The sequence below is a fragment of the Cyprinodon tularosa genome, unplaced genomic scaffold (assembly GCF_016077235.1).
Source record: "Cyprinodon tularosa strain WSP-4 unplaced genomic scaffold, ASM1607723v1 ctg602, whole genome shotgun sequence".
In the NCBI taxonomy this organism is placed as follows: Eukaryota; Metazoa; Chordata; class Actinopteri; order Cyprinodontiformes; family Cyprinodontidae; genus Cyprinodon; species Cyprinodon tularosa.
In genome coordinates, this window is record NW_024039344.1 from 355,174 (window position 1) to 374,558 (window position 19,385).

General features: G+C 38.0%; 1 protein-coding gene across 4 annotated transcripts in view; it reads left to right on the plus strand.

The window, feature by feature from the left end:
• Nucleotides 1-19,385, plus strand: part of LOC119797925 (SH2 domain-containing adapter protein F-like) — a 131,485-nt gene that overhangs the window by 63,405 nt on the left and 48,695 nt on the right. The gene's annotated exons all lie outside the window — the stretch shown is intronic.

Consider the following 19,385-nt stretch of genomic DNA (forward strand, 5'->3'; position numbering starts at 1 on the left):
TCACCTTACAGAAAACACAGAGGACACCTAATCTATCCACGCCATAGAGTAGGCCCTGATTCTGATAAATTACGCTTTTAGGTCGTGAATCCTAAGTCGTAATGGAGATCAAATGCCTCTTTCCTAATTGAATTGTCCTGCAGGCATTAGACGATCCATGTTGGCGTATCAGGACTGAAGCCAGGGGTAGGCTGGAGATTCTCCTCAACGAGTAATAAACGTTATTAATGAGGCTCCCTAATGGAAGCAGACTGCCATTTTTACGGGGCCAAAACCTCCAGGATAGAACTACCTCCTTGAACTGCATCAGCCACCTCATCTGTTGTATCCAATCAAATTTTTTTCCAGGTTGTTGGATTCTTCAGTATCTTTTACTCCAATTCGCAGCTACTCTTGGATCCTATCGGGACTCAATCCCTGTTTCACAAGCTGCCAATGGGAAGGTCACTTATCCGACAAAGAATGCCTCTGTCCGTGTCCACTGTGTGTCCAGAGGAATTTACACAACAGCAGGGAAAAATGTCAGTGCACATCGAGAGTCGTGATAAGACACTTTCACTGTTATTGCTTTGTATGCTCCTTGTTATTTAGGGTAGACTTCTTGTAAATGAGCCTTTGGACGATGAATCATGCTGTTTTTCCTTTATGATTACATGGTAAAACGTGTAATAACGCTTCACCACAAACACCTTCGTTTTCTGTGGTTGTTAGATGGAAAGGAAAGACTGACAAGCTTTGGAGAATCAGAGCCAGAAGAAATGGGCTCCTCCTTTTCCTGGCAGGATTCTGGTAGCTTCCTATGTCTCAGCAGGAAGTGCAAGAAGTCAGACTCCTTGGTCTTTCATCTCCACACCCACAGAACCAGAGCCTCCATCTCCACTGTAATGTTTGGTCAGTTGGGCTTTTTTGCAGTGCCTCCCTCTCTGGCGGAATCTATCACACATTTTATACTACAGAACAGCTCTGTGCAAAAAGTATGTTCCCCATTAGATGTATTATATTTAGATTTATTTATATACTCTTGGAATAACTTTTGTAAACATTAGCAAACCCCTTTTAGGAAGGTCCGTGATTGCTACAAGTTTCTCAGTCTGTGGATACTGGCTCTCACTTTGGTTAAACGAGGTGCCAAATGGCTTTGTAACCTTTTCCATATCCACACATGTATCACTTTTTCTAACCCATTCTTGAATATTGTTTAGATCGGGGCATCATGTGTTGCTTTTTTGACATCTCAAAGCCTAGTTTATGTCTTAATACAGGTTGCATATGAATGATTACTTAAATCTACAGGTCAATATGTGGCCAAAACTTGCATGTTTTTTCTGAAGAATTGACAAATGTAATTGATGAGAGACCAATTAAATAACTGATTAGTATAAATCCAGGGTAAGTTGTTTTAGATTTTAAGTGTGATATAAAAAACAAAAAGAATTCTAAAAAAAAAAAGGGAAATACACGATCACACCCCATTGTGCAAATAAACAGCACATCAGACACTCAAGACTTGATCTGAACCTATAAATCATAAACCTCTCACCATGTACTCACTTGTTGGAAATCTGCTCCCACCATTTCTTCATCTGCCTAATTCCCTTTCTGCCCCTCCGAGACTCTCACTCAGCATGTTTTATTCATCGGGGGAAAACAGAGAGCCCGAGTTAGAATTACATTTGTCAGAGGTTAAGAGCACAACTGTGCATAGCGGAGAGATTATGACTGTTCGACATTCAACCACCTCACGAGTCTGGAATCTGGTGTGCGTGCTCCCAGAAGAAAACTGATGAGTCGCAGTCAGGAGGGAGGCAGCAGGTGCAAGAATGTGTTAGCGGCTCTGAACGGGATGGGTTTTGTCAGCCCACACTTGGCACACTACAGGGAGGCAGAGGGGAGGGCGTATAGTTGCCCTGGTTTGACGTCTCTATGCTCGTGTGCGTTGTAGTCAGCTCAATGCTCCTTGTGTCTTTCTCCGCCATCCCTTCGACGTGTACGTGTAACTACAGGTCTGATATTTGTGAGTCGGCCAGCTGACCTTTCCTTAATATGGACGTATATATGAAGGTAGTCGCCCACACAGCTGGATGCTTGCTGGTTCCCTCAGCAGCTGAATACCAGGCTGAGAGCAAATATGCAACCTCATGAGGCCCTGACGTGGTATTAAGACCTCAGTAATAGATGGTTATAGCCTCTGTGGTGAAGGTTTTAGTGTTTGTGTGCACCCAAGTGGTTGGGTTTATAAATAATTATTGTGAAAAAAAAACTAGGAGGTGTGGTATTTCTTTTACACACAGTGACGTTAAAGAGGAGACGGCCTAAACAAAATTTGCCATCCCTTTATACATCATGCAGCGCAGCTGTTTGCGGCCGTGATAAGGAGCTCCCCGTTCTCGTGACTGCATGCGTCTCAGTCTGCCTAACAGTCAGGCTCTTTTTGTTTTGCTTCAATCCTCATTTTGGCGAGCAGATTTTGGCCATGCAGCAAGCATTCCTGCTGAGGCTGGAGGATGCAGGCAAACCACAGGGAAGATGATTACACTCCTGAGGGAAACGGTAGATGAATTAGCTGGGTCCATCTTTTACTGCATTTTCACTCCCTAAAAACACCATTTAAATCCTTGTTTTTCAGACACTTCCCCAGCAGTAATTGCCTTCGCCTCAATCACCATCATCAGCATATGACGGTTGATGAAGTTTAGAGAAGCAGTCCTGTTTATTGGTTTATTCTGCCGGTAGCATGTAGCATAGCTTGGCATTCTCTTCAACCTTCCACCACAATGGCAGTTACTCCTTATTAGATCTGGGAAGTAGATGAGGCAAAAATTACTCACTCAGCATCATCCAGTTTTATTGGCATGAGTGTTTGTTTTTTATTGGCTCAGCGTTGGCTTCTAACTGCGGGGTACAAAGACATCCTTTGGGGAAACTCTTCCAGTCTGATGTGGTTTTTTTATTTTTCTTTGGGGGAGTGGAGTGTGGGGGGGGGGGGGGGGGGCGTCAATGTCAAAATAGAGGTTCTTAAGCACCTACTGGTTCTTCTGTTGCTGTCGGTAGAATTGGTTGAGAAGCCCCTGTGACACGCTATTGCCAAATATCTGGGGTTTAGCCTGCAGACACTGTAAACTTTGCGCTTGGCACAACAGATACAGACTATTATTTCAGAGCTCTTGCTGCTTATAAAGGTGGATGAGGCAATTAATAGTTTGCTTTTTATAATGGTTTTATAGTCTGTTTTTTTACACCTTAATTGCAATATTTTCTTTTCATTTACAGTAGATTTCATATGACGTCTGGTATCATGTTGTGACTACTTTCTTAATAGTCTTGTTAAAGAAAAGTTTTCTTTCCATTATAGCCCTTACATATCTAGACGACAACACCACCAGTCTGCTGAAGGTTTGCGAGGGTATTGGAGATCAAGACACTAGCTAGAGATCACTTAGGTTATGGAAAATGAAAGGTGTGGCCTCCATGGATCCATCGATCAGATTTATTTCTTCAGCCGACAGATGCTCCGCTGTGTTGAGATCCGGGTAGCATGGGAGCCGTGTCAACGCAATAAACATATAATTGTGCTCTTCAAACCAATGCTGAATCATGCGTTGCTTTGTGGCAGGATGCAGAATCCTGCCAGAAGAGACTCCTGCCAACAGGGAATATGGTTTCCATGTAAGGGTGTTTATATTCCGCAATACTACTTAGTCAACTCTGGTCGTTAAATACTGTTAAAACCTCTTTTAGTGGGTAAAGAAATTGGGTTAGAAATAGATGCTAAGTTCCAGAGTAATTTTCTGCTGTAAGCAAGGGTTTGGGGGCAGATTATTACCCAAAGATCCTGTTTCCTTGCTATGTTTCCAATTTTTTCACATTTTCTTAAGCAGGTTCATTCCATCAGGCCACCTCCTTCCATCCCTGCTTTGCTCCACTTTGAAGCCTGATTTGTCTGCTATCACTGCTTTCACTAATGTTAGACAGGGGTCAGTAGGGCTGCTCTGACTGGTCTGTAGCTTTAAACCAGCAAACTCTGTGTATTTTGACTTCTTTCAGTCAGCGGCAAAAAAAGCGCCTCATTTGTTAGATTAAACCACAGGAGCCAGCCGTTATCCCTATGTGCAAAAATGAGTCTTGGCCAACTGAATGGTGTTTAAAAAAAACATGGCGTTGGACTATGTTGAACGTTGTGACCATTAGTTGTCATTTTCAATATTCTATGTTTTGTTTACTTATTACCAGTCTTTGTGATTTTCATGAGCTTTAGTACATTCCTTTAGCATTCAGGTTTGGGTAGGGCTGCATAATATGGCCAAAACTTCAATCATGATATATTTGTTTTTAAATGTTGGACGATACAATATAATTTTGCAAAAATACGCCATGTAAAACTCTGCCAATATACAATTTTAGAAATATTTTCTTTAAAAAAACAAAGCACAAAAAAAATACATAAAACCAGTAGGGATGCACGATATTGGGATTTTGGCTGATATCCGATATGCCGATATTTTAAAACTCATGTAGCCGATAACCGATATCGATACCGATGTTAAAGCTGGACAAAAATAAGTAGTCATTGAAAATAGCAGTTTTGTTATCCATTTCTGACACTTTGAAAAATAATAAACTCAAATATATTTTCATATGCTGATATCAAATTGATTTTTAAAAACGCGGTATCGATCTATTTTACTTTCAAAATCTCGTGAAATTTCATCTTTCTGTTACAAACTCTCCTGATATTTTGCAAATTCTTGTGAGATTTTGTTAGTTAAATAGATCGATACCGCGTCAATATATCAACATATAAAAATATGGCAACATTTCGTGAATTTTTGGGGGATTTCGTAGCATAACAATGACATATAGCAATATTTCATTAGTAAAAGAGATTGATATGGTGTTTTTAAATGGCAATATATCAGCATATAAAGATATTGTGATATTTTAATCTATCAATATTTTTTCCCTGGTCTTTAGAAGTTTTTGAGTCTTTAAAAAAGAAGTTTTTGAGGAAGTAGTTTTTTTTTTTTTTTTTTTTTTTTAGACTTTAGAAACTAAGAAGCTGATCAAATATCGTGTTAAATATCGATGGGGTGGCCGATGCCCGATATTCAGTTTTAAGGCCGATACCGATAGGGGGCCGATTATATCGTGCATCCCTAAAAACCTGGATCAGTCAGTGATAAATGCTCTCATTATAGACTATAATGTATATGGAAATATAAAAAAGTTACATATTACTTTCACTTAATAAACTTTTATTTGTGCAGTGTTATATTTTAATCGCTGTATTCAAATAATCTTATACAGGCCTAAATTACTTCTAACAGGTCCTAAATTGGAGCTTCTGTTGCTTTTTGTTTGTTTTGTTCTTTTAAATATGCTGGTAATGATCATCCAGCATGGCAATGTTAAACTCTTGTTGGAAGCAATTTATCGCCCATTATTTTATATCATTTTATTTTTTACAAATCCAGAAGTGCCAGCTGCTTCTGAAACCTAGACTTATTGTTATTTGAATTACTATATTACCTCCATACATTTATGGTTAGTTTTTCTGACTCATGTAAATGCTACACGTTTTAAACTTATGAGAACTGCAGAGGTCGTCTCTGATTTCCACCACATTTTTGGTGTCACAATGTTATGGCTTTTACATAAATGGCTGTGTTTTAAGCTATATTTTAAAAGACTGATTTATTTCTGCTCATTTTTGATCATTGATCTAAGGCTGTGAAGAAATAAAATGTATTCATTATTTCTCAATTTTGATTGTGACAGAAGAGCTTGAATGGAGCTGCAGACTTGCATGTAATATAGTCTGTTATCCAAAACAAAAGAGACATCTGAGATGTTTGAGCACATAGCCGCTGTGCAGACAAGAAGCTAACACAGTGGCGAAATGAGATTACTATTACACCCATAGCATTTTTCCTGCAGGGATCTCACCAATACAACCATCAAAATGAAACATGCTGATTGCTGTGACGTCTCTGTTCTGTGCTGCAGAACAGCAGCTTCTTCGCCTAATGTCACAGAGGAATCATCCTGAAATCTGTTCAAGCTCTCACCTACACAGCGTTACTCAGAGACCTATAAACCAGTCCTGCTGCTGTAGTTTATGAACTACCTCTGTATGTATGAGAGGCGATTGTTGCTCATTAGTGGGAGAACTAGTTTAGTCAAGATTTACATTACATCTTTTCTTTTGTTTCTTTATGGGGAATCTGTTTTGTTAAAAAGCACTCATTTTCTGTAGAGTGCCCTCAGGGCCGATTTATGTTAGTTGCTTTTAAGGAGTTATTCTGGTTTCTGTTACTCATTACGAAAAACAAGCTTTCTTTCTTAAGGGAAGCTTTAAATGATTGTAAACACAACAGATCTGAGGAAAATCTAAATAAGTAATTTTGCTTAAATTGATGCTTAGCTGATGTTTGGGTTTTGCTTTGTGCAGTCAAAGCTGAATTGTTTTCTTTTCTCTGCATTACTAGGTTAGCATTTATTTGCTTCAAAGTCTTGATCTCAAGTGGCAACACAACATCAATTGACAATATTATAAAAAATATCTTGTCATTTAAATGGAAATGACATCCTCTGGGCTTGTTGTTTCTCTTCCTTTTTATTTGTTAGCTGTCGTGTTGTCTTGTTTACTCCTCAGGGGCAGGTGCTCAGCACTATTGATGTGCAGGCTCGCCCCATGAATTTCAAAGCCCTTTGATTAACAGTAAGCCATGTGAGAGCTAATGAAATTTTGAAAATCTATCCCTTGGAAAAGTGATGCATCATCCCATGCAGCTTTGTCAAATATTGACCCAAAAAACCAGAGAGGGATTTGAAATTTAGATTTTGATGCAGTGTGACATTAACAACAAATCGGTTATTAAAAGAAGGAAATCTTATCACTCAAACAATGTTAGAAAATAAAATACGTGACAAAAAGGTTTAATAAAAAACTTAATTTGCAACTTCTCTGTTTCTGTTTTAGTGTTCATGACAGTTTTACAGCTGATGAATAAATCATAGAATGGAAAGTATTTCCCTCAGTAACAATAGGAAACCATTTCAATTCTTTAGGTTGCTTGGAAATCTGTTAGGAAAGAACTTTATTTTGGAGAAAGCAACTGAAAATCAGGCTGCATTAAATGCAGAATGCTGACATAAATTCATCTTGGTCTTGTAGCAGTTTTATAATCTGCATTGACAAACTAGATGGACCATTTGCTATCTTCATATATCTCTTGAGTGAAAGATTCCCAGCTTCCTTTAGGCTCCTTATCTGCCGTGTCCCCTGAGAGCCTCAGTGGTTTGGTAGAAAGAAATGCCAAGGAGCCTCTGTTGGAGTACCGTGTTCCAGCAGTCTGTGGTTTTAGTCTTCTTGTGTGGAAAGAGATTTAATTTATATAAAGTGTAAGTGTAAGTGAGATCATATGGAGTTATGCAGACAGTAAATTAAAGCATCATCAGCGTAAAAATCATTCCTGTAATTAAACTCCAAAATTTAGAATCAGAAATTGAAAAGAGTGATTATGCACAGTGGGATGTATTTTTAGTATTTATTTCCTTTTTTTTGACTTGGCTTGCAAATAACATAAACCCTCCTTTATCTAAAAGAAATACATCAAATCCGAAATATTTTTTTTTGTAAAAGAAAATCATGTTCCCTAGTCGCCAGTGGATCTATGTGAATGTCCACATTGGTTCATCCCAGTTACATGTACATCTTTTCCCTCCACTCAACTTTCCAACAGTATATATATTAGGGGTGTGGAAAAAAATCATTTTAGCAATATATTGATTTTTGGCTCCCTGATATAATATTGATCTTTTAGTTCCTGGTACTGATTTTTTACTTTTTTTTAAGTATGAAAGTATTTTCACCTAAAACTGAGGAAATATGGGCTCCCTTGATACCGCCACTCTGGCAGATAGTGCTGTGGAGACCTTTTACTGTGTGGCGCTATATCTGTATAATGGATACCAAAATAACTGAATGATCAATATCATCTTGTTAACATATACAGAGGTTGCTTTTTTATTTATACATTCAATTTTGATAGCCAGAAAAATATCGCAATATATGGTGATATTGCAAAATAGTGGTGATATTATATCGTAACCCAAGTATCATAACAGGTATCGTATCGCTACAACCATGCCAATACCCACCCCTAGTATATATTGATACGACACTGAACAACCTCTTTGGCCATGTTGGTGTCAGAACAAGCAATAAATATTTTATACGTACCACTGATTGTAATGAATGTATATACTTTATTAATTTCCTTTACTGCTAAGTGCCTGTTATAAATAATATTTTAATTGTTCCATGCAAATGAGGATGAATATGATCCTTTTTTCCTTTGTAATATTAAAGGTAGGTGTTATTTTCTCTGGCTGTCCTGAAGGCCATCTGCCGCTTCACTCTGGATCAGGATGGACAAATCTAAAGATCTGAGTTGAGTTTATCAAAAGTTTCTTCCTGGCCTATCTGACACCTGATGTAATAAAAGCGGAGAACAGACAACAACATGCCAACATGCACACAGGCTTGAGTTTGGTTGATTGTTGTGCAGCTCACCTCGTACAGAGGGAGGCAGTCGGAGATCAAAGAGGATAGAAAAAGTTCTTTTTATTGATTTTTACATTTTTGCAGCAGAGAAAGTCTACATTTAACCAATCTTTGATGATAAATCTAAAGCATTTCATCTGTGTTTCTAACAGCTTCTACTGTAATTAGTTTCCATAGCTTCTGTTTCCCTGGGATGTAAATATGACCCACAGAAATGTTCATTAAGGTGAATAAACACCTGGTTAATTATTCACCATCATACACAGAGAACAGGATGATTAAATAAAAATCTTAAGTTACTAATCATTGTAGCCCATTTGGTTCAAAGCTTTTTCTATAGCAACCCATGGTATATTTATGACATCTACCCTACCTTTTCAAATATTATTGTAGCTGTTTGCTCAAATCTGCTGAGGCTTTATGTGAAAGTTTTTAAACTTTACTAAACTAATTGGTATTAGTATGAAAACATTTTTGCTGCTTTAAAGCCCAATGCGAATAGAGTGAGTGATTCACATGTTTTCTCTGTAAAGACACAATCAGGAGGGAATTAATAGTCAGTGATGCAAAGGATGTGTTTTTAAGGAATTTGAATGGAGGGAATTGGTTGTGAAGCCAAACTGCAAATAGGACTGTGGACTCATGAATAGAACGAAATAATTTTTTTTTTTTTTCATTTTCGTTTAAGATAGCGTTTTATAAAACTTTTACTTATTTATTTTTTGCCCTGAGTGAATCTGCTGCCAAAGTAATTTCACTTGTAGAATAACATGATTGTGTTCTGTGCATGGTATGATGAGCATAATAAAACCTCATAACATTCTGCCAGTCCACTATTTGTATAAAATCCAAAATACATTACTAAATTACCTCATAAAGGAATGACTGGGCACAAATCAACCCTTTTCCATGACCATGTCATTTTCTATTAACAGGAAACATGTTGGGCAAGCAGTAATGACAACAAATCATGTCAGATGTGTAGAGTTAATTGTTAAAAAAATCTTTTTTTCTTCCAAACTTCTGAGTTGCAACAGTAGGACACTTCTTTGAAACTAAATAAAAATGTTTAATGCAGTAAACTGAAATGCAATATATATATATATAAAAGAATATATTTAATGGCTTTTTACATATCTTTACCAGTGGTCCCATTAAATATAGCCCTGCACTGCATTTGAATTCTACTATGGCAGTCTGTCATATCTCGTAATTGCGTTGATCTATTTACCATTTTGCTGACTTGAGGGAACATTAGGCATGAGAGCCTAATAAACCCACCCCAGAATATGGATTTGGAGCCACTTGTCTGGTTTTGTTTTTCTCCATGCTTTTTTTTTTATCTTATAGACCAAGAATAACACAATTACCTATTTAATCACATCCTGTATTGTAGGAAAGCTTTTTTTCTAAATGCTTCATATTCACTTAGCCAGGTTCTCTGCACTTTCTGCAGTTATACGTCAAGCTACCAGCGCATGCATTGCTTTGATAAAATTGTGGCCGTTTTTATCTCAGAGGCTCTGCTCCAGCTCATAAAAAGAAAACAAATGTGTTAATGGTGGAAATGTAACAACATGCATTTACAAGCTGCTTCTTCTTCTCAGTGCTCTCTAGGAGCATCGTTTTTTTTAATTCTCTGTTGCTCATATTGGTTTTTATGTGTTTTGAACAGGATGACCGGGATCAGCTCACTCTAGGTCATGTAAACACGGTTAGCAGCTTACTGCTGTAATCCAGCTCGATGTTATTTACTCTATTCATGTTTAATCATGCAGGGAGTGCTGACCAGGAGGAAGGTTTTCTCTGAAGGTCAAAGCAGTACAAACGGGCAAAAGAACATGTTCATTGCTTGTGTAACTGTTTGTGTTGCCAGAGATTTTCTGATGCATACATCCCTGAGGCCATGCTTGTCCTCCAGATAGGATAGAATGGTCAAAAGGTCCCAGCGGTGCTTCAGTAGAAGGAGTCCTCTTGGTTAAAGGGAATTAATCAATACCAAGCATTTCCCCCTTTCTTTTGTACTCTAGCTTTAAAGAATATTTTGAAAATGTGAAGATTAAAGTGTCTATATTTAAATAATTGGTTTAACTCTTTTTGGAGAGTTTAATTATCATTCTTTCTGATATGACTCCTAATGAGCCTTTGCTTTAATGTTAAAACATCGGTCGAAACAATGTATTTGTAGTTCAGATATGCCTGGCTGTTAATAAAAATGAGGCCCTGCAGAGTTCAATTTCTGCAATGTCACAACAAGAAGCAAAAAAGGCTGTCGACCTCTGCTTAGAACCCAGTTTGTGTGTAAAATATTCGTGGCTTCTCAGCGTGCATCAGTCTGTGCTAATGAGAGACAGCTCAGCAAGGCTAAAGCAACTTGTCAGATACACTAAGCTCAGAAAGGGTACAACTTCATTTTCCTGATTTACTCAGTTTCAACTCCTTTATGCATGGTTTTGGTGTGCCAAGAGATAAACGGATTATCACATAAAAAGGAAAATAGAGTGTAAGAAGACTTAAGAGCTCAAATTCCTTCTAGGAGATTTTGGCACCACTTACAGTATTAGAATTAGTGTTACAATCAAGCAGTGCAACTGTTAAAAAATATCCAAGACAACTGTATTAAAATGTTAGACCATGAAATGCATACAGGAAAACACTGAATATATTTTTTAACAGCAGGGGAAACTGGTAATTAAACATTAACAGCAAAAGTTTGTAATGACTCAGAACCCCAACCCAACCCTCTGATGACAGGAAACACAGGTTAGTGACCAGAATATAAGATAAAATGTCAGGTTTACATGCCGCTCCGGGAGAAACATGGTAAAACAGCTAACAGGAACTCTATTTACTTTATAGTAATCCATGTGAGGGAAGATTGCTGCTATAACAAGTCATCTTATCCTAGGAGGAATTAGATGACTTTTTTTTAACAGCAGGTCGAACTGAAAAAATCTGGTGTTCTTTTTTTTTCTTCCTTTCATAAAATTTATTAAAAATAAAAACTCCCATCAATACAGGTACATAATACAGCAGCTTACACACTCGTATACCTGTAATGCAGTTTTTTTAATACGGCTAAGATGCATGCTGCTGGTGGTGAGCTTTTTTTTTTTTTCTTCATTTATTGTTTGAATCAAACGTAGAACCAATATGAAGTAAACTGTAACTTATCGTTTCAACTGGTATCTGTTATAGTATTTGGGGTAAAAAGTAGAGAAACTCAAGGTTGGAATCACACACTTAATCAAACTGTGGATTAATATTATTTCTGCTAAAATACCACCCATGTGTTTTTTTTTATCTGATTTTATTTTACTTTATTTTATTTCCTTTTAGTAAAGTAGGGTTTATTTGAATACTAAACCCCCAGCTTTAAACTGGGTATTTAAAAGATGGTCGACATAAGAAGAAGGAGACATTATAGCAGGAAAAACTGCAGCCATTTTCCTTTTAGCTTCAAAACGTCGCACATTGTTTTTCAATTTAAGACTGAATGAACACTAAATTAGAGCTGTGTAATGTATTGATTTGTACTTTTCATTGTCACTCAAACCTTCCCTGGTAATTTTGTATTTGGTACGATGGCCATTTAGATGGACTTTTTTAGTCTTCATTATCAAAGCTGATATAGATCTGGCTGAACAAGAAGCTAAATATAAAAGCAATGAACAGTGCATCATTGTTATGACTGAAAAGTAATAAAGGGAGAAGAATATGGGCTTGGGAAAGACATTGTTATTGCAATATTAAACAACAATATTGCAACATTATATTTAACTTATGCCTGAGACTGAAAAGCTAAAATATTAATCAGCTTTATTTCATTACAACTAACTTCACCCTCTGGATTTAACCTATTTATTAGAGAGACGTGGCTGGCTTGCCGTGCCTCCATTAAATTCATGCTTAGGCGCCGAAATGTTAGTCTTAGTTTTGAACCAGAAATCTGAGGCCCCTCTAGAACATAAGCACGCTGTTCTTTATTCACTCCGCTTATGGCATCTTTAGATCCAAGGCAGAAACATTTTATTTAGAGTCAAATAAAACTGTCACACACTGCTAAACACGAGATTCAAACATTTGGCTTGACATAAATAGCTCATTGAGCTAGTTATAGCCAGCAAGTTTAGGGCTGCAACTAATGATTATTTTGTAAATAGATTAATCTATCAATAATTTTTTCTATTAATTATCAGATAGCCAAAAGTTCCTTAAAGCAGGGGCGGAGCTAGATGGGGGGCCAGGGCTGGCCCTGGCCACCCTTAGCCAATCATTGGCCACCCCTACCATTTATTTCCCTCTAATACAGATGGTGGCAACAGTAATACTCTCAAGTGGAATATTCAAAACATTTAAATTTTTCATATATTAACAATTACTTTACAACAAAAACACTGTTGATAATTATGCACATCAATATACAAACGTTAAAGATAATAAGTACAGAATTCAAGCAGAAATAGAGTTTGTGTTTTATGGGGTAAAGAAAAAAATATCATCTAAAAGTCTTTAGTGAAATCATAGAGAAATAACTATTTGAATAAAAAACGGATTAAATAATCAATTTATATAGATATTAGTACTTGTAAATAAAAGGTAAGTATTGACAATGGAAACTATGTTTGCACAAAACTCAAACCTGACAGAATTTTATCCACTTTATCTTCCATCTAGAGAGCACGAGTGTTTGAATATATTCGTCTATTTGTTAGCAAAGGCTGTGGGAAAGAATAGTTTGTCTTTATCCAGAAAATATGGATATTTTGCTTGCTAATTTCCTTTTGAAACAGTGTAGAGTGACCCTGAGATTTTGGTGCCTATCTACTTTCGGCCACCCCTCTGTCTACATTGGTTATTGCCTGGTCACCCTTATGAAAATTCTCTGGCTAAGCCTCTGCCTTAAACAAGTTTTTTATGAAATTATACCAGGTAAAACTCACATTTCTCCATTTGAGGAGTTGTGCATATAGCATATTTACAGATAAAAAGATTTTATTGTATCTTAAAATCAAAATGTAAGACTTAGACTTAGCTAAATACATATTTTACAGTCTCTGTACTCCAGTTAACACTGAATAAAATACTAAATTAGTTGATGATTATATCAATAATCGATTATCACAATAAATCCAATTTTTTCGGCCCTACTTAAGTTGACAAGATCACTTCACACCACCTGCTCGATGCAGCATCTAGTTATGACGTAACTATGTGTCTATAAATCAGGAAAATAGATCCAACCACTACATGGAAATGCCCTCTGTTCAGACCATGTCTTTATTTTAACTTCCACCTCATGGTTTCCTCTTCTCATTCATTCAGAGAAGGGTGGAATGAGCAGTCTTGACATCCCCTTGGGGAATGTGAGCTGGTTGAAGGCTCAGGCAGGAAGAGGTGCAAGTGGGTCTTTGCTGACTCTTCCCGGAGGCCTATCACCATTAATGGGCTATTGACCCCCATTGGTGCGGAGGCATAAAGTGGCTATTCATCATAGGCATGTCCACGTGTCATCAGACTACTCTGCGACCACCCAGGCAGATTAGGCATCATGACAAGGGGCGCCCTCGCCTCTTTCCTTTACGCTCTGCCTGCTTCTTTCTTTCCTCTCCTGCACCCTGTTTATCTCCTCTGTTTGCACCTCCCTTCAGAAACCAACCACATTCTAGGGTTCTCTTTTCACTCGTTATACCCGACCTGAACTCTGGGTGCACTCTCCTCTAATCCGCCGCCAGTCTTATCTTGGCGCTGGAACAATAGCGACAGAGCGAGGGCTGCTGAAATGTGCTGCCTGCAGGAAAATCGCTCTGTTCTCACAAGGCTCTGAGGCACTCCGAATCCAACAGCATCATCCAAGCAGCCTGTCACTGCCTCACATTGAGACATTCTCTGTGTGCGTCGAGCTAAGATGCCAAAGCTTCTTTGTGCCTGACTGTCATCCAAATGAATTCCTACTGCTGCAGTGCAATTGAAGGCAACAGCAAATAATTTATCATACGTGTTGCTGCTGGTCTACAGCTCATCATGGGTTTGTTCACTGCAGAGCTGCTTCAGTTTGCTGTGAGGGCGATTCCTGTGATTCATGTAGGTAGATGGGCATCTTTCCAATCCGCTGTACTAATTAATCTCCTATTAATGAGCTTTCACCTCAGTCCTTAGGAGCCGTAATTGCAGTTGCGCTTTGCAAAGGATCAATGCCACCGTGCCAGCATCCACCCTGCAGTGAGAACTCATTTGCATAGTTGAGGCATTGCTAATGTCACACAATAAGACAGGATCAAATCCTGGGGAGTCATTCTATAGCCTTGCACCATCTTTCTTTGTAAACAGTTAATCCAGTTAATCGCTCATTACTGCCAGACTTTTTCAATTGGTGATCTTTTAAGAATGGCTGAGAAAATTACTCTGAAGTTTGTTTGTTTCTTATCCTTTTGCTCTCTCATTGAAGCTTTTTTTTTTTTTTGTCTCACTGTAAGCACCACCGTACTCTGGCAGAATGTGGCTCAATGATCTGGTCCAAGTGAATGCATTGCAATCGGGAGGATCCCCTACATTGATCTCACATTTAAAGGCCCAGAATGGGTTTATATTTAGTGCCTAAGTTGCAAAAAGTTCTATATATCTCAAACTTGTATTTACATTGTTTACATTGTAATGACAAATATAGACAATCAAGAATGGTTATTACTATTTTTGAGAAATAAAAAGTAAATGCTGTGCAGCAAACTTTCCTGAGGGATTCCTGTGTCGCTCCTTCCATCCAAGCATGAACCCAGCCCAGCTGTTCTGATTTTGTGCAGCCAACCTGATGATGTGTTCAGGGTAATGTCCAGAGTTTGAATTTGGCTGCATATTGAGTTCTGATTGTTTTTTGGCCAAAAAAATGTAGATTTTGGTTTTATTTTACCAAGGCATCATTGTCCATGTATTTGCTGATCCCTACAGAGCTAAGAGCAAACTGAAAACTGGACCTCTTTCTTTAGAGTTTTTTTTTTTTATGATGTCTTCTTAGCACACTTTTTATTAATGGTCAGATACATAAAGTGCATCTACTGTCCAATTTGCCTCCCTAATGGTTGATTTCTTACTTCATTTAGATTTCCCTTTCTATTTTAATCTCCCTAACTGCCTTATGGGCTCGTAGTTTGAGTTTAAGCAACAAACTTACAACACCTGCCTTTTTCTCTTGCGCTCTGTCACTTTTTTTCCATACGTCCCTGCCTTCGCTCCCCAATGTTCCCTGCCTTTCCTGTCTCAGTCTCTTGTTTGTCTGCCTGATTTCCGTCATCACCCGTCTGTGTGTTGTTGTCTTGTTCTCTTTGTGTTGTCTCTTTAGGGTTATGCTGTGCCCCAGCTAGGGAATGAATCTATGTATGAGTCAATGTGTTGTTAAAGACAGTATTCAGCTTCTATTCCCTCCAGATATATTAAAAAGCAAACACCCTGATACAGAAAAGAAAACACTACTTTGCCAAATCCCTTTATTAGTTGACAAACAGGACTTGGCTCTGCCGGTCGTCCTGCTAGTTTGTGTTTTTCTATGTCTTCTGTCCAGATGGACGTACAGACTATAGAAAAAAACAAAGTATTGTATGGGAGGCTTGAACCTGCAATAGTTCAGGATACAAACAACGGGCAAGACTATAGAGAATTGCTTACAGGCTTCCTAGAATATTTATATATATATGTCCTAATCTTTAAACACATGTGATAAACATGTGCAGACACCACAGGCTTGGCGCATTGAACCAGAAGAAAGAAAGAGAAGCTTTAATGCTCTTTTTGTTTGGACTGCAGGAGGCTTTCAAAGACAAATCAACCAGAAACATATCCTCCTCTAAAGATGGACAAATGTGTTTTTTCCCACCAGAATATCCAAGAGATTGCAGCAATATTTTAATGCTAATCACAAATTATTATTGAAATATGATTGCATTTGTGCTTCTTTATTCTTTGTTTGATATGTTTTTGGTTTATCCTTTAATGCACAATGAGAAAAGCTAAAAGGAGTAAAGTCTCCTGGCTTTACTCGCCAGGCTGTATGACATTTTGCAGTGAGGCCATCATGGGTCAAAAAGCAAACACCTTCGCTTGTCAGCCCACTCTCTGACTGACACTTAGTATTTGCAGACAACGCTGATGAAGAAAAAAATGTACCCGGAACCGTCACAAGATCAACTGACTTCACTTATCACAGACCTGAGCAATCAAACAGAATAAAGTCAAAGGTCCAGAAAAATCCCTCCATTTTCCAGCTAGTTTTTAATGAAAACCGACTGATTTTACCAGCTTGTTTTACTTAAACTCCAAAAAAAAAAAAGTATCAATGAATCAGGTTTTTATTTAAAGGGAATGAAGAGTGTGTGCTGTTGCCTAGGTTCTCTCTGTTTTTCTGTTAACCTCATTAATGTTTTACCTTCCTGAAAAGATAACATTTTCTAAAGACAGATTCAGAGCTTGAAGCAGGAGGAGAAGGCCATTGTTTTCCAGGTGTGTGAAGTCAATTATATTTAATCCTTTACCGCTCGCAGGAGATGCCCCCAATCAAACCCGGATATTCCCCGAGCCTCTGAGAGCCAGTCCTTTCCATTTCAAACGGTGCAGGTGGGCGGTAGTCGAGACCAGCAGCGGATAAACACACTTTCTCTTTACATTTCAGAAGTATCAGTCGAACAATCAAATTGTATTAATGCAGTCATTTTCCACTTTCTTTCAAATGCAATCAGTTTGTTAGAAAACAAGGACAATCATGATAAGAGTGGTCTGGACGGTGAGGACCACAGGGTCTGGTAAGCTCTGGATGTGCTGCAGGATGCAGCTGCCAGGTTGGCTGCAGCTAATGTTGTTTGATTTCATCCAGAGCTCCCTGCCTGTCTGTCCTCTGCAGTTATAACCTGCTATGAAGCCTCTCTAATAAAAGTAAAAGTAGCGGCCTCATTAAAAATGTTACTCAGCCTGAACTGAATCTGAATTTCATTCACATTTAAATTATTATTTTAGTAAATAAAAACATTTTGAACATTCTTCAAAGCCTGCAATGCATTAAATACTAATGAATATTTTCGTAAATATGAAAAAATATTTTATTCCCTCTCTCAGATATTCTCATTCAGATGGTTTTAAATTGCTTCTTAAAATACCTTAGCGTGTTATTTTAAATACTGCTTTCTTGTTCTCTTATTGTCATGGTACGTGTAATAGAATACATGAGTGACAATAGGGAAATAAATCAGACTTGTCTCGCTGCTGTAAGCCATGAACAGAGGAGCTGTGTGTAGTTATATAAAGGGAGAGGAAATGCAGCATCTGGAAAGGAACTCCAGGACATCCGGGGAGGAGAGAGATAGGAGGGGCAACAAGGGAGGGTGTGGCTGCCTGACCTCTGATCCCGAACACAGAGTAGAAATCTAAGACAGAAGACAGACTGCAGCTGTGTTCCCTACATGCAACCCCACGGTCATGTCAATCAGCATAATTTCTCTGGACAGTTGCATCCCCGCCCAAGAGTATGACAGGAATGACAGGAGAAGGGAAGGATGTGGAAGGGAAAATGGGTCAACAGAGCCACTGTCAACCGAACACGACTTCTTGATCTGATCACACAAAACGGAATGGATTTTTCTCTTTACCTCTTTTTCACTTTTTTTTGTCTTTTTAACTCTGCTACAGATCTCAGTTTTATCATGATAGAAATGCAGTTTACTTATGCAGTGAAATCAAGTGTCGGTACGTCTTAATCGTCACTGTTAATGTAATTTATGCATTTAGTATACAGTAGCTATATATTTCAAATATTTACCTTTGGCTTACAGCTAATGAGTCCAACATGATGTCCAAAAGCAAATCATTGCCTTTCTCCTCAAGGAGGTTTTAAAAGCTCTTTTTTTTTAAATAGACGGCAGATGTGTCCAAACATATAAAAGCAAAGTACAGTGAAAGGAAATCGATGTTAAAAAAAAGGTGTAAAGACAGCAGAGATATTTGAACTCATAGAAGTTTAGAGACACCAGATCTCGTAGTTTAAGGTAAAGTTAAATATTTCCACGGTGTATGATATTTTTGGAGCCTTTTCCTGATGTTGGTCTAATGTGTTTTATAAAGTCCAAAGGAAGCACAGACATTTACCAGATTCTCATGCTCACTTTTACTATTAAGCCCTATAGAGTTGCTTATTTTATTTTCCAGCAGGACGTTGCACCTAACCACACATCTAAAAGGACCAGTATCTGATTTCATCCTCCCAACTCTTCAGTGCTCTGTGTAGGACATGGACATACTTTCCTGTAAATTGATATTTCTGTAACCAAAAAAAAAAAAAATCTTCTAATGGCCTTAAATTATTTACGTTTTCTCAAAAAAAACTATTTTCAGTTTTCATTAGATCTAATCCACCATGGTCTAAATCAGCATGTGTCTTATTTCACTCCGTGTATAATACCTTTAAACACGTCATAATGTAATTATTTTTGGTGATGCATCTGCATTTTTACTATATAGATCAAAACCTGGTTTAACAAAAAGTTTTCCTAATGCAGGAGTGCATTGTGATGTGATCCTCACCTCGCTCTCCCTCACCACAACCATCACCGGTAGCGGGTAGCTCCATTAGGCTCAACGCATTGCTCATTTTTCCGCAAGAGCTCCCTTGGGCTAAAAGGCAATTATGCAGCAGTGTGGCATAATATTTCATTCTTTTCACATTGCCTTTCGCTATGATTGTGCTGGGCGCTAACAGCTTCATATGGCCCTGGAGGAAGGGTGCCGCCTCCTAACAACTTTATGTGAGTAAAGGAAGCCTGGAGAACGGAGGGGGAGCTCT